This window comes from Diabrotica virgifera, chromosome 3 (assembly GCF_917563875.1).
Source record: "Diabrotica virgifera virgifera chromosome 3, PGI_DIABVI_V3a".
NCBI lineage: Eukaryota > Metazoa > Arthropoda > Insecta > Coleoptera > Chrysomelidae > Diabrotica > Diabrotica virgifera.
In genome coordinates, this window is record NC_065445.1 from 98,534,738 (window position 1) to 98,548,050 (window position 13,313).

General features: G+C 32.9%; 1 protein-coding gene and 1 long non-coding RNA gene across 7 annotated transcripts in view; one reads left to right on the forward strand and one right to left on the reverse strand.

Moving 5' to 3' along the window:
* LOC126881986 (uncharacterized) overlaps nt 1–13,313 on the reverse strand; it is a 159,499-nt gene that overhangs the window by 79,763 nt on the left and 66,423 nt on the right. Inside the window, exon 1 of one of the 5 annotated variants that reach the window (XM_050646740.1) lies at nt 4,993–5,138. The exons of the other annotated variants lie outside the window; for them this stretch is intronic. The gene's annotated coding sequence lies outside the window, so the exon portion shown is untranslated. Of the gene's footprint in view, nt 1–4,992; nt 5,139–13,313 lie in introns of those variants that run through there. 5 annotated transcript variants of the gene reach the window in all.
* Nucleotides 9,232–11,969, forward strand: LOC126881995 (uncharacterized). 2 transcript variants are annotated; one of them, XR_007697074.1, is made up of 3 exons: nt 9,232–9,488; nt 9,685–11,359; nt 11,432–11,969. It is a non-coding gene; the product is annotated as an uncharacterized LOC126881995 (long non-coding RNA). The 2 variants fall into 2 exon arrangements; XR_007697073.1 differs by lacking the exon at nt 11,432–11,969 and having other exon boundaries at nt 9,685–9,990; nt 10,397–10,842.

The window sequence follows — 13,313 nt, forward strand, 5'->3', positions numbered from 1 at the left end:
GTCTGTTTAATCTCAGAATCTATTTTGCAATCATCATTTCTCCTTTAGAACTGACACCATTTCTTTTATTTTCCAGAACAAGCAGAATATTTACGAGACCCATCGCCACTGGAGAACCACAGCAAGGATCTTCTAAAAGACTACGGCTCATACAATGTTACATTATACACCATTTTGTATTTTAATTTGTTTTGCATTTTAATTTGTAATGTTAATAACCACGATATTTTAAGTTTTATTTTGTTAGAGTCCCGATAATAAATGTTAACCATTTTAAATACCTAGGATGTTGGATAAACGAGACACTAAATCCAGATGAAGAAATTAAAACTAGTATAGAAATTCTCCAAGAGGAGCATTTATGAAACTTAGATCTATTCTGAGAAACCCTCAGCTGAATTTACAACTAAGAAATCAAGTTCCTAAAATGTTATGTGTATCCTGTTTTACTATATGGATGTGAAACCTGGACCATGAAGGTTTACATGATGAACAAATTAGAAGCCTTCGAGATGTGGTCGTATCGTAGAATGCTTAGAATATCTTGCGTTCAGCTCATTTCAAACACAGAAGACTTAAACAGAGTAGGTAGGTCAAGGCGAAGGTGAATTAATCAAGATAATAAAACAGAGAAAACTTGAATATATCGCGCAGATAATGAGAGGTAGCAGATACAGGATGCTGCATTTAATAATCAACGGAAAGATCGACGGAAAAAGTGGACTATTTTATGCCGCGCAAGATCGAGAACAATATCGAAAATTGTCATGGAAGCTACCTGCGCCTAAAATTTGGTCACGGTACTTAAAGAAGAAGAAGAGTCCTACCTTTAGTGATACATCTTATACAGTTTCGACCTTTTTTTTCTATTTAATTATCTGTGCCGGAAACTAGGAGAAATTTATCAAATGATAGCATTCTAATAAAAAATAAAGTTTTGAGATGTAAAAAGTGGGTTTTGCAGAGACCGTTAAAAATTGGCAAATTTCAACTTGCACTTTAGATCAAACAGTTCGTCTGAGAAAAAAAAGTAAATAGTGATGTTTGTAGAGAATTTTAAGTACTTTAATTTATGTTAACCATTTACTGAGAGTTAATAGTTTTCGAGATTTAAGCAAAAAAGCGGGAAAAAGCAGAAATTTTTGGCTTTTTTCGCTATTTTCTCAATGTTCCGTCACGAAATTTTGTCCGCAAACCTCATATTCGGATTCAGCAGCCCAAAATACATATATAATGAAAGAAATCTGAACTACCCCAAAACTTTCCCACTAAAGAGCTCGTAGAGTACAAATTCACTGAATTAGAAGGAGAAAACGTTTCAGACTATAAAAGAAGTAGTGGTCTTGATATCCGGATTTTTTCATATCCGGATCGGTCTGTCGCCACATTTATCCGGATATGGCAGGATTGACTGTATTTGTAATTTATTTAATTAAAAACACATTTACTACTGTCAGAAAACAGGAAGAAAATGTTTATTCGAAAAATTAACATTGCTTTTCGCATAAATTAATTGTTCAAACTTCCAAAAAGCAGGTGCCTACCGGCAGCTGGCTTAAACATTGAATTTAAGCGAAAAGCAATGTTTATTTTTCAAATAAAACTTTTTCCTGTTTTCTGATAACAGTAAAAGGTATTTTGTATTAAATAAATTGCATACATTCTTCTTTTTTGTCAATTAATTTAATTTACAAAATGGTTTTTGGACTAATTATGTTAATTAATAAATTATTATGTTAATGTTTACATTACTGAATAGAGAATTGAATAACCTTTTAAATGAGCTGGCACAAGATCCCTATTCCCATTTAAAAAATTATCGATTATGTCATCACTCCCAGATAGATGACGTCACGCGTGTGATATGTATGCTAAAATATCATAATCTAAAAATAAAAATCGACTTGTTTCGGGATTTTTCCTTTATGTCGCCGGTTTACGAAATATCGAATTTATTCCTTTCATTTGCACCATACTGTATACAGAGAGGATCTAAATTATGGAATAAATTAATTTTCTCTAAAATAGACGACTTTTTGAGATGAAAATACCGAAATAGATCGGATTTTTGAAGTTATACTTCTTTACGCGCGATATGAGGGTGAATTTTTATATGTTAAAACCTACGATCCTGGCGCATGCGCATTATAACTTTGTTCTGATTGGATGTTCAAATGACATGTCAAAAATTATCCAATATGGCAGCTGTAGCGCAGCTGTGGTTTGGACGGTTGACGGTTTGGTTATGTATGGTTGTTGCGTTTTAAAATTTGTGGGAAGAGAAACAACAAAGGTTAGTTAATAGTTATACTGCCTTTTTAAATAGTTTTCATATTATATTTTTGAAGTTATACTTCAAAATGTTTTAATTTATGTATGTATCAGCCCAAAAAAATGTGTGGAAAGAATATATTAGTGTTTTTAAATATATTTTTCTACAAACGTGTTAAAAATGCAATTTTTAGGACTCCATAGGAGCGTTAAAAATGCTACTTTAAGGCACTAGTGCTTTAAAAATTTTAAGGCACTGCAGTTAAAAGTGAATTGTCAAATTGTGAAACGTCAAAATATTTATATTTCATTTATTAACATTAATATTAATAATACAACTTGCGCAATTTGAAAAAGGTGGTTTAAAAGGTTTTTTATTATAATTTTGTATCTTTGGATTTGTCTTCCTTGGGCGTAAAATAATAAAACATCTATTTTTATATTTCACTTGTCACCGTGATGTATAATTATGTATATCTGAAAGGTAAGTAGCATGCGGCTTGATGGCCTTGTTGGTAGACCATTGGACCAGAGATCAAAAAATCGCGAAATTGCGGGTTCAAATCCCGGACGATTCATATTTTCTCTTTTTTTTTTAATATTTGGAATTGTTAAGTTTTGGTTCATTTTTGGTAATTATTGTTAATTTTTTATATTGTAACTGTTAAGTAGGTATATTTATTTCGTTGAAATTATATTATAATAGAAGTATAACTTCTTACGTGCGTACAAAGTACACACACATTCTTTTTTATTTTCAAATTACAATTTTTGGCATATATTTCATACTAGTGACGTCATCCATCTGAGCGTGGTGAAGTAATCGATGATTTTTTTAATTGGGAATAGGGGTCGTGTGGCACCTTACTTGAAAGGGTATTCAATTCTCTATACAGTACTATAAACATTAATATCATTATTTATACAGGGTGGCCAAAATAATAATTTTTTAATTAAATTAATTGACGAAAAAAGAAGAATGTATGCAATTTATTTAACTCAAAATGCATTCTATCACCGTCAGAAATTATAAAAAAAATGTTTATTTGCCAAATAAACAATGCTTTTCGCTTAAATTAAATGTTCAAACTGCCAAGAGATAGATGGGAGGCTGTTTGTGATTTACTTTAAGCGAAAAGAAATGTTTATTTGTGAAATAAACATTTTTTTTTCTATTTACTGACAGCCGTACAATGTATTTTGAGTTAGGTAAGTTACATACATTCTTCTTTTTGCGTCAATTAATTTAATTCAAAAATTATTTTTTTGGTCATCCTGTATAAATAATGATATTATAGTTTATATTACTGAAAAGAGAATTGAACACCACTTAAAATGAGGTGCCACACGACTCCTATTCCCATTTAAAAAATCATTGATTACGTCATCACGCTCAGATGGATGACGTCACTAGTATGAAATATATGCCAAACAATTTTAATTTAAAAATAATAATCGACCTATTTCAGGATTTTTCTCCAAAGTCGTCCATTTTAGAGAAAATTAATTTATTCCATAATTTAGATCTTCTCTGTATACCTATTTATAGTTAGACACTTTCAACTACGTATCCGCAAATTTTCATTATTCCTTAATTTTTTTGAGGTTTTCGTAAAGTTTTGTGTTCTTTGATCGGGCTATTAAGTAAATAATAAATACAATTACAATTTGAAATATTTACTGTATCTCTAATAGTTAAAATAATAATTGGGTTTTTTTGGAGTGCAATATGTTTAACCCAAAATTGCTATTATGTATTCATAGAGGATAACGTCTATTAGTATTGTATAGATACGACACGTTTAGTTCAGCATCTATTTTTTTGACATGAACTCTACACTACTAAAGTGGTCCGAGGACCGATAAGTACTTAGCCTTAAAAAACAACGAAAATTTTGGAAACGTGGTGATTTATTTCTGAACGTCTCCTTTTAGCTCGATACACTCGAACCAGCGATGCTCCACTAGTGCAGCATACTTACACAAGTGCTACTTTTCCTCCCGAGAATGAAGTTTTCTGCCTGACGCGTAGCGGAGCTCAGTAATCATTCAAGGGAGGAGAAGGCACTTTACTCCCATGTTATACATATTGGTTTTTCCACCTTCCTCAAATTAATAACAAGTCATTTTTCATTTTTACTTTATTTATGTAACTAACCAACAAAATTTATTAAAACTAAAACTAACAAGTAGGTACAATATAGGTAACTGTCAACTGTCAAATATAAGTCAAATTATTAATGTAAACATTGTTAAATCAAAATAATAATTTACTGTTTTTTTACCATTCTGCAAAATACAGGGTGTTTTATAAATAAACGTTAAAATGTATAGATACTTACGTAATAGAAAATAGATATTGTACAGGGCGTTAATAAGTTATATTTCATGAATGAAATACCATGACGTCACTTTTACTTTTCCTCCCTAGGGAGGAAAAGTACAACTTTGCTCCCTACAATCAGGTCCGGAAAAGTATACTTTCGGTAGAGGTGGGTGGAAAAATAGGTTTTGTCGAGATTTGAAAAGCAAGTTTTCGTGTCGGTGATGAAAATCTCATTCGACTTAATCTTTTGCCCGGTATGTGACTTTTTCAAGTTTGGAAACAAAAAAAAATCCTACAAGGCCAAATCTGGAGAATACGGTGGATAAGACAGCATTTATTAACCCAATTCGACCAATTTACTTTGCCTATATCAACAATTCATAAATTATATTTACCTGATTAGTAATGATTGATTCTAGGTATACACACATTACAAATTTGACGTTACTGAGAAAAAAGATAGGTATGTTTTTACTAGGTTGTTACAGGTTTTAACGTTACTTCGCAGCAGGTATTTAAGCAAATGATAAAAATATCAATTTGAAATATTTACTGTATCTATAGTAGTTAAAATATTAATTGGGTTTTTTTGGAGTAGGTACCATACGTTTAACTCAAATTTGCTATTATTCATATAGGATAACGTCTATTAGTATTGTGTAGATACGATAAGTTTAGTTCAATTTCTATTTTTTTGATACGAGCTCCACACTACTAGGTGGCCTGATAAGTACTTAGCATCAGTGGCGGCTCGTGATTTTTACAATAGGAAAGGCTATACCTAACTGTAAAATATCTAGACTTTGCACTAGTAAAAAAAATCCGCCAAAAAAATCTAATTTAAGGCCCCATTTTTTGGCTATTTTTTTGACCATTTTTTATTTACATTTTATAATATCATAATTCATAATTTCATAATATCATATCATTTTAAAAATAGTTAGTTAGTCAAATTGTAAAAGTGTATTACCAAAGTTTGTGTCGTTGTGTCCTGGTTGGATCAGAGAGAGCAGCATATGTGCCTCCTGATGAGAGACTAATAAGTTTCGAAACCGGTAGAAGTGCTTGCAGCACTCTCTGATTGAACTAGAATATGATGCGGCTGTAGTTTCGTATTGCAGAGAAATTGAAAATGGTTATTCATTTTTTATTTACATATTTACTCTCATTGGAGTACGAAGGGAATTCTCGTTGGAACTTTACCGCGCTGAGCAAATGGGACGTGAATTATAAATTGTAAAATTCCCTCATCTTCCTTAGAATCAGCATCTGTTATGGCTTGCAAATTTTAGAAGCCTCGGAGGTGTAATCAGAGAAGATTCGTATTGTTTTCAATCTGGTAGGATGTAGATTTGTAGAGCAACATTTTTGATGTTGTTTTGTGTGCTATTAGATTGAAAACTTAGTCTTTTGCTAGCAGTTGCCGCTAGGATTTCGTTCGTTGCAATGCGTGACTGTACGCCGGGGTTTGTCCTGGTTGGATCAGAGAGAGAGAGAGCAGCATATGTGCCTCCTGATGAGAGACTAATAAGTTTCGAAACCGGTAGAGGTGCTTGCAGCACTCTCTGATTGAACTAGAATATGATGCGGCTGTACTTTCGTGTTGCAACAAAATTAATATTGGTTATTCATTTTTTATTTTTGTCGTTTATTTGTTAACAATTATATCTCTGTAAGTAGATATGCATATTAAAATAAATACAGATTTGAACTTTTCCAGTCCATACAGGCTGAAGGTTCACATTTTTTAAGATACTCAACTGTATTTTGTTAATTCTAAAAGCGGCCTACTGCGAATCCAAAAACACGGTAAATTACCGAAATTTTGCTTTGCATTACAGATATCGGAAAAAGTTATTTGAGCAAGTTGTTCCAAATATTATTCTAACCCCCACATACCAAATTTCATCACAAAATTCGTACTTTTAGTTTTTCATTATTTGTAGTCAGGATCCTAAAATTGCAGAGGAGGCTGCTGGCCGATTAGCCGCCCTTGGATAACCTCCGGGCAGCTTGTGCGTTAAACTATAATACAGCTCTAAGGAGATTTGGTCTTCGTAAACGCTGCTGGGCTGCGCGGAGAATTAGCAAGTGAGATTTTTCGGCCAGCAGCCTCCGCTCCAGTTTTAGGATCCTGACTACAAATAATGAAAAAACTAAAAGTGCGAATTTTGTGATGAAATTTGGTATGTGGTGTTAGTATTTGAAACAACTTGTTAAAATAACTTTTTCCGATATCTCAAACGCGAAGCAAAATAGCAAAGTAAACAAAACAGTGTAGCATGTGTAAAAAACTTATGGGGAGGCTAAGCCTCCCTTGTCTCCTCTGACCAGCCGCCACTGCTTAGCATTCAAAAAAACAACGAAAGTTTTGGAAAAGTGGTTACTTATTTCTGAACGTCTCCTTTTAGCTCGATACTCTTCTACCAGTGATGCTCCACCTTCTTTCTTCTTCTTCAAGTGCCATCTTCGTTCCGAAGGTTGGTGATCATCAGGGCTATACGTATTTTCGAAACTGCTGACCGAAACAATTCGTTGTTGCTACAGCTATACCATTCCCGTAGATTCTTTTGCCAGGAGTTTCGTCTTCTTCCTATGGACCTTTTTCCTGCTATCTTTCCCTGCATAATTATTCGAAGCAGTTCATATCTTTCGCCTCTTGTAATGTGTCCCAAGTATTGCAGTTTTCGTTTTTTGATCGTAAATATGACTTCCTTTTCTTTATTCATTCTTCTCAAGACCTCGACGTTTGACTCTCTCCGTCCATGATATTCTCAAGATTCTGCGATACATCCACAGTTCAAATGCCTCTAATTTTTTGGTATCAATCTTTTTCAGCGTCCATGACTCCATTCCGTAGAACAGCACAGAAAGTACGTAACATTTCATCAGGCGAAGTTTCATTTCAAGGCTCAAATCTCTTCCACAGAACACTCTCTTCATTTTAGTGAATATGGATCTGGCTTTTTCTATTCTTATTTTGATTTCTGCTGAGCTATCGTTGTCTTCATTTATAAAAGTGCCTAAACATTTGTATTTGCTAACTCGATCTATAATTTCATTGTGTAAATATAAATTTTTGACATTTCGTGTTGATTTCGATATTACCATAAATTTAGTTTTCTTTATGTTCAAAGATAGTCCATATTCTTCGCTGCAGTCTGCTATCTTATTCACCAATGTATGTAGCTCTTCAAGTGTTTCTGCGATCAGAACGGTGTCGTCGGCAAATCTCAGATTGTTTAATCTAACACCATTTATTTTAATACCTATGGATTGCTCAGAGAGTGTTCTATTCATTACGTCTTCGGAATAGAGATTAAACAGGGTTGGTGACAGTATACACACTTGTCTCACACCTCGCTTTATTTTCAATTTCTTCAGTGGTATTATTCTCTACTCTCACTACTGCTTTCTGATTGTAGTACATATTTGCTATTAGTCGGATGTCTCGTTTATCTGAATTCTTTTCTGCCAGGAGTCTGATTAGATGATCATGCCGCACTTTATCAAAGGCCTTGTTATAATTTATGAAACACTTAAATACATCTTGATTTATGTCAAGACATCTTTGAGACACAACGTTCAGTGCAAACAACGCCTCTCTTGTTCCGAGTCCATTTCGGAATCCAAACTGGGTATTATTGATGTCCATTTCCAGTTTTCTGTGTACTCTAGTGTGTATAATTTTCAGGAATATTTTCAGTGCATGGCTCATCAAACTGATTGTACGGTAATCACTACATTGTTTGGCATTCATCTTTTTTGGTATAATAACAAAGGTGGATAAAAGCCATTCCAGTGGTATTTTTCCTGATGTATAAATGCTATTGAAAAGTTCAACTAAAATGTGGATCGAGCCTTCTTCTATCAGTTTAAGGATTTCAGTTGGTATTTCATCTGGACCTGGGGCTTTACCGTTTTTAATTCTTTTTAGTGCGTACATTACTTCCTCTTCCGTTATTTCTGGACCTTCGTCTCCTTGTATGTTACTTAGTTCAGATTGTTGTCTGTCATCTGCAAAGAGTTCTTCAACATAGTTTTTCCATGTCTTCAACTGTTCTTCTAGTTCTGTTATTATGTTTCCGTTGACATTATACAGTGTATTTGACTGCTTACGTTTTTGTGTACCTGCAAGTTCTTTCACTTTTTTTTTTATTTTTTTCACTTTTTTTACTTTTTTCACCTTCTTTAACCCGTCTAAAAACTACGTTTTCTCGAGATTCGAAAAGTAAGTTTCCATGGCGGTGATAAACACCTCATTCGACTTAATCTTCTGTCCGGAATTTGACTTTTTCAAGTTTGGAAACAAAAAGAAGTCCTACAGGGCCAAATCTGGAGAATACGGTGGATGGGACAGCAGTTCGTAGCCCAATTCGACCAATTTGGCCATGGTTACGGGGTGGTGTGAACTGTTGCATTGTCCTGGTGGAAGAGTACTTTTTTTCTCCAATGAGGTTGTTTTCTCTGCAATTCTGCGTCGAATCGGGCCAATAATACGAGGTAGTAAAGTCCTGTGACTGTTTTGCCCTTTTCCAAGAAGTTGATATAGTCACACCTTGTGAATCTCAAAAAATGGTGGCCATCACCTTTCCGGTCGGTTGGACAGTCTTCGCTCTGGTGTGTACTGGGGAGAGATTAAATGTCCAGCAAACGACGGCAATGTTGCCAGATTCCTTTTAGCGGGAATTTTAAAATGGTTTTAAATTTGACAGTTCTGTTTTCTCAAGTCAAAGTCAAAAATCTTAACCTTACTTTTACAAGTGATTAGGATTATTATTATTTTATTTACATGTAAATTGAAACAATAAATATTGTGCTGTGTCATAATTTCAAACTCATTATGTTGCAGTCTTTTCCAGTTGATAAAATTGCAATTCAAAAACTTTAGGTAGGTACATGTAACTTCCACATTATTATTTTTTAAGTAGGTATTAAGGTTGATGTTGATATCAAAAATTTAGATTTCAAAGATAGTTTTATGTAGGTAGATACTAATAGAGTAATACTAGATAATAGATTAGATACAAAGTAAGCTGTAAGTAGTATAACTGCCCATGTAATCACCTGTTATGTTGTTTTTTTAGATTTGCACTGTATGGATGATGGCACAGGAAGAGAACAAGAGTACAAGAACATGAAACATCTTATTATGAATGTATATGTATGTGATCCTCAAAAAATTATTTTACAAAACAAGATAGAGAAAGAGCTTTAAAATCCCAAGGATCCTGCAATTTTTATTTGGTGTACTAGTCGAATAATAGTATCTAAAAATATTGAAACTATTTTAAAACATATTACGGACACGAGGATGATATAGAGCACTTACATAAATACCAAAATCAGATAAATATCTCTTCAAAGTTTATTTTGAGACTTTCTTCAAAAATGTAAGTAAAATATTTGCATATCGATGGCGGAAAAGTAGTAACTGAAAAAATTTTATAACATGAGTTACTTCAGTTTTCGCTTTAGAATAAGTGTATCGGCAGCTATTAAACAGCGATTACAGCTGGGAAAGTTTCCGGAAGGCTTCCAAAAGGCTTTCCCAGCTCTAAAAGCTGTTTAATAGGTGCTGATACACTTATTATAAAGCGAAAACCGAAGTAACTCATTTTATACAAATTTTTCAGTTATGAGGTCCTGCCTTTCCGCCGTCGATATACACAATATAATTTAAAACAAGAATGTTACCACTAAACCACTTTTTTAAATATTACTCATGAATATTTAGTACAGTTTACAAATTCAAACTAGTGTGTTTGATTCTCCTATACCTATATTTTACTTTTTTAGTAAACTTCAGACTGTTCAGGATAGCATAATAGCATAGGAGGCGAATTAAAAAGAATTAACTTACTTACAAGAAAAGATATCACAAACATTAGACTCTCTTATGGCATTGATTTGAAAGATGGGTATATGTACAATGACGATGCAACCAGTGTTTATTTTTGGGTTGAATGCTTACAGACTCATGTCCAATATTATTTTACAAACAACAGGGCATACTAATGGATATTCATTCTGAATTTAACATTTATGATTTTTGTCTTATTTTCCTTAATACTGTGCCAAAAGGAAATGTTAATTAAGTTTGGTAAATCCTTTATCGCAATCGATGGAACTCATGGGCTCAATTCCTATGACTTTGAACTTATGACAGTATTAGTAAAAGATGAATTTGGGAATGGATTTTGTACTGCTTTCTTATTTTCAAATAGAAAAGATACCTACTTTAATTTACCAATTTTTTTAAATACATGTCTGTGTTGGTATTATATGTATAGTCAAATGTTTTCATATCGGGCATAAGTGACACCTTTTACAATGCCTCGTCAAATGTAATGGGTATTGCTCCTAATAGACTGTTAAGTGCCTGGCACATAAATAGGGCATGGTAAGTAAATCTTGAATAAAATATCTGATTCTGAAAAAAATCCTATTATGTATACAAGATGTATTAATGATGGTTTAGAGAGTATTAATAGCTTTTTGGGTAGACTTCTAAGTGATGCAGATACATACAATTTTAGTAAGTATTTCCAGTAGAACTACTGCAATAACATCCAACAATGGGCGTATTGTTATAGGAAGGGGTTGTGGAATTAATACCAATATGACCATTCAAAATTTTCATAAAATTTTGGATAAAAGGGTATCCATTAGTTGTTATCAGTTAAGTTTAAAACTTGGCACTCATGGAGAGCTATACCATAATATATAATAGGTATATCTCATAATATTACATCTCATATTGTTCACTACAGTAGTAATGAGTGAGCCTGCATACACAGAACCATAATAATATATTATAGTTTGTGTATGCAGGCTCACTCATTACAATAGTGAGCAATATGAGATATAACATATTATAGTATAAGTCTCTGTGCATGACCAGATTAACATGTTTGGTGCCCATCTCAAACAAGCTCCACTTGGCTGGTACCACATACTTAAATCATTTATTTAGTTACACAGTACTACTCACATAACTTATGTGTCGTCAGTACCTTCCGTAAAACCTTCGTGATGCTACCCATACGTCATGGCCACTGAATGTGTTAAAGCTTGTTAATGTAGGAGAGTTATACTAAAATATATATCTTATATTATATTGCCTTAAATAGAAAAAATATCTTATTTAAATTGTATCCATGTAAGTTTTGATTTAATGAAATAAACCTTTTAATCAAAAAAGTGTTGTTTACTTGTGTACACCCAGCAATATCCTGATCATAGATAAATAATAATATAGTATTACCGGATCCTGATATGCAGACGCCAATAGGGCTTTTCATTGATTGTCATTTGTTTCGAGCTTCTGTCATGAGTCACATAATATTAATGTATCTACGTCATACATCTTCGGTTTGTATCATTGGTATATACCAATAATGTACGACGTAGATATATTAATATTATGTGACACATGACATAAGCTCGAAACAAATGACTGAATGAAATGCCCTATTGAATAGGGCTTTTCATCGATTGTCATTTGTTTCGAGCTTCGGTCAAGTGTCACATAATATTAATATATCTACATCATATGTCTTTGGTTTGTATCATTGGCAATATCAATAACATATGACATAGATATATTAATGTTAGACAACACATGACAGAAGCTCGAAACAAATGACTGAGTGAAAAGCCCTATATCATGTAAATACAAGTGATAAAGATGTCTTTCTACGGCTAAAATTGCACAGCCTAAAGACATCATTTATGTAACTTCTTAAGCCGTCACAAAATGACTGCAATAAGAAAATAGAATTTATTAACTCGCCTCGCCCCCAGGCAAAGTAAAGGTGCTAGGCCACTAAGAATGTTTTTTTCAATTTTTTTTTATTTTGCGGCTTTAGCGCTTAGCTATTTAGCCAGGTACATGATGAGAATTAATACTATTATAATACATATTAAAACTAATTCAAATTACTAGTAATTTTATTAATATTCTGAATAATTATGTAACCACTTAATACTAAAATAAAAAAGTGTCCATCTATACTATCCCAACATTTTCACCTTTGAAATCGTAAATTTCCATTCCCATTAAAAAATAATTTGTACTGTATAAGTATATTTCTTTTGAGCTTCATTTTTTTTTCAAAATACTGCAACACGAGTTTTAAATTATGACACAGTACAATACTTGTTTCAATATTTACATGTAAATAAAATAATCCTAATTACTTGTAAAAGTAAGGTTATAAATTTAAGAATACCAGAACTCTCTTTTAAAACCAAAGTGTCATTAGACTAATTTTAAAATTCCCGCTAAAAGGAAAAAGGTAAATCTGGCAACAGTGCCGTCGTTTGCTGGACATTTAATCTCTCCCGTGTGTACTGCGGACCCATGTTTCGCAGTTATGAAACAATATAGAAACTTTTGGATTAAGCTTAGGCCTATTTCATACTTTACGACTTTGGTCGTCACGACAAACGGTCGTACGACCGTTTGTCGTGCTCATCGGACTTTCACACTTACACGGACATATGAATACACAGTACCTATTCATCTTATTGTCGTAGAGAGCATAGGGCGTAGAATGAATCGGGCAAAAATTTATTATTTATACATAATATATTATTTATACGTAGAAAAAGTTCTTTGAACATCAAATCTGCAGATGTGATTGGTGCGTATTTAAATTTAGAAAAATGTGCCGGTACTATTTATCAACAATATAATAAATCTGGGCTTTTT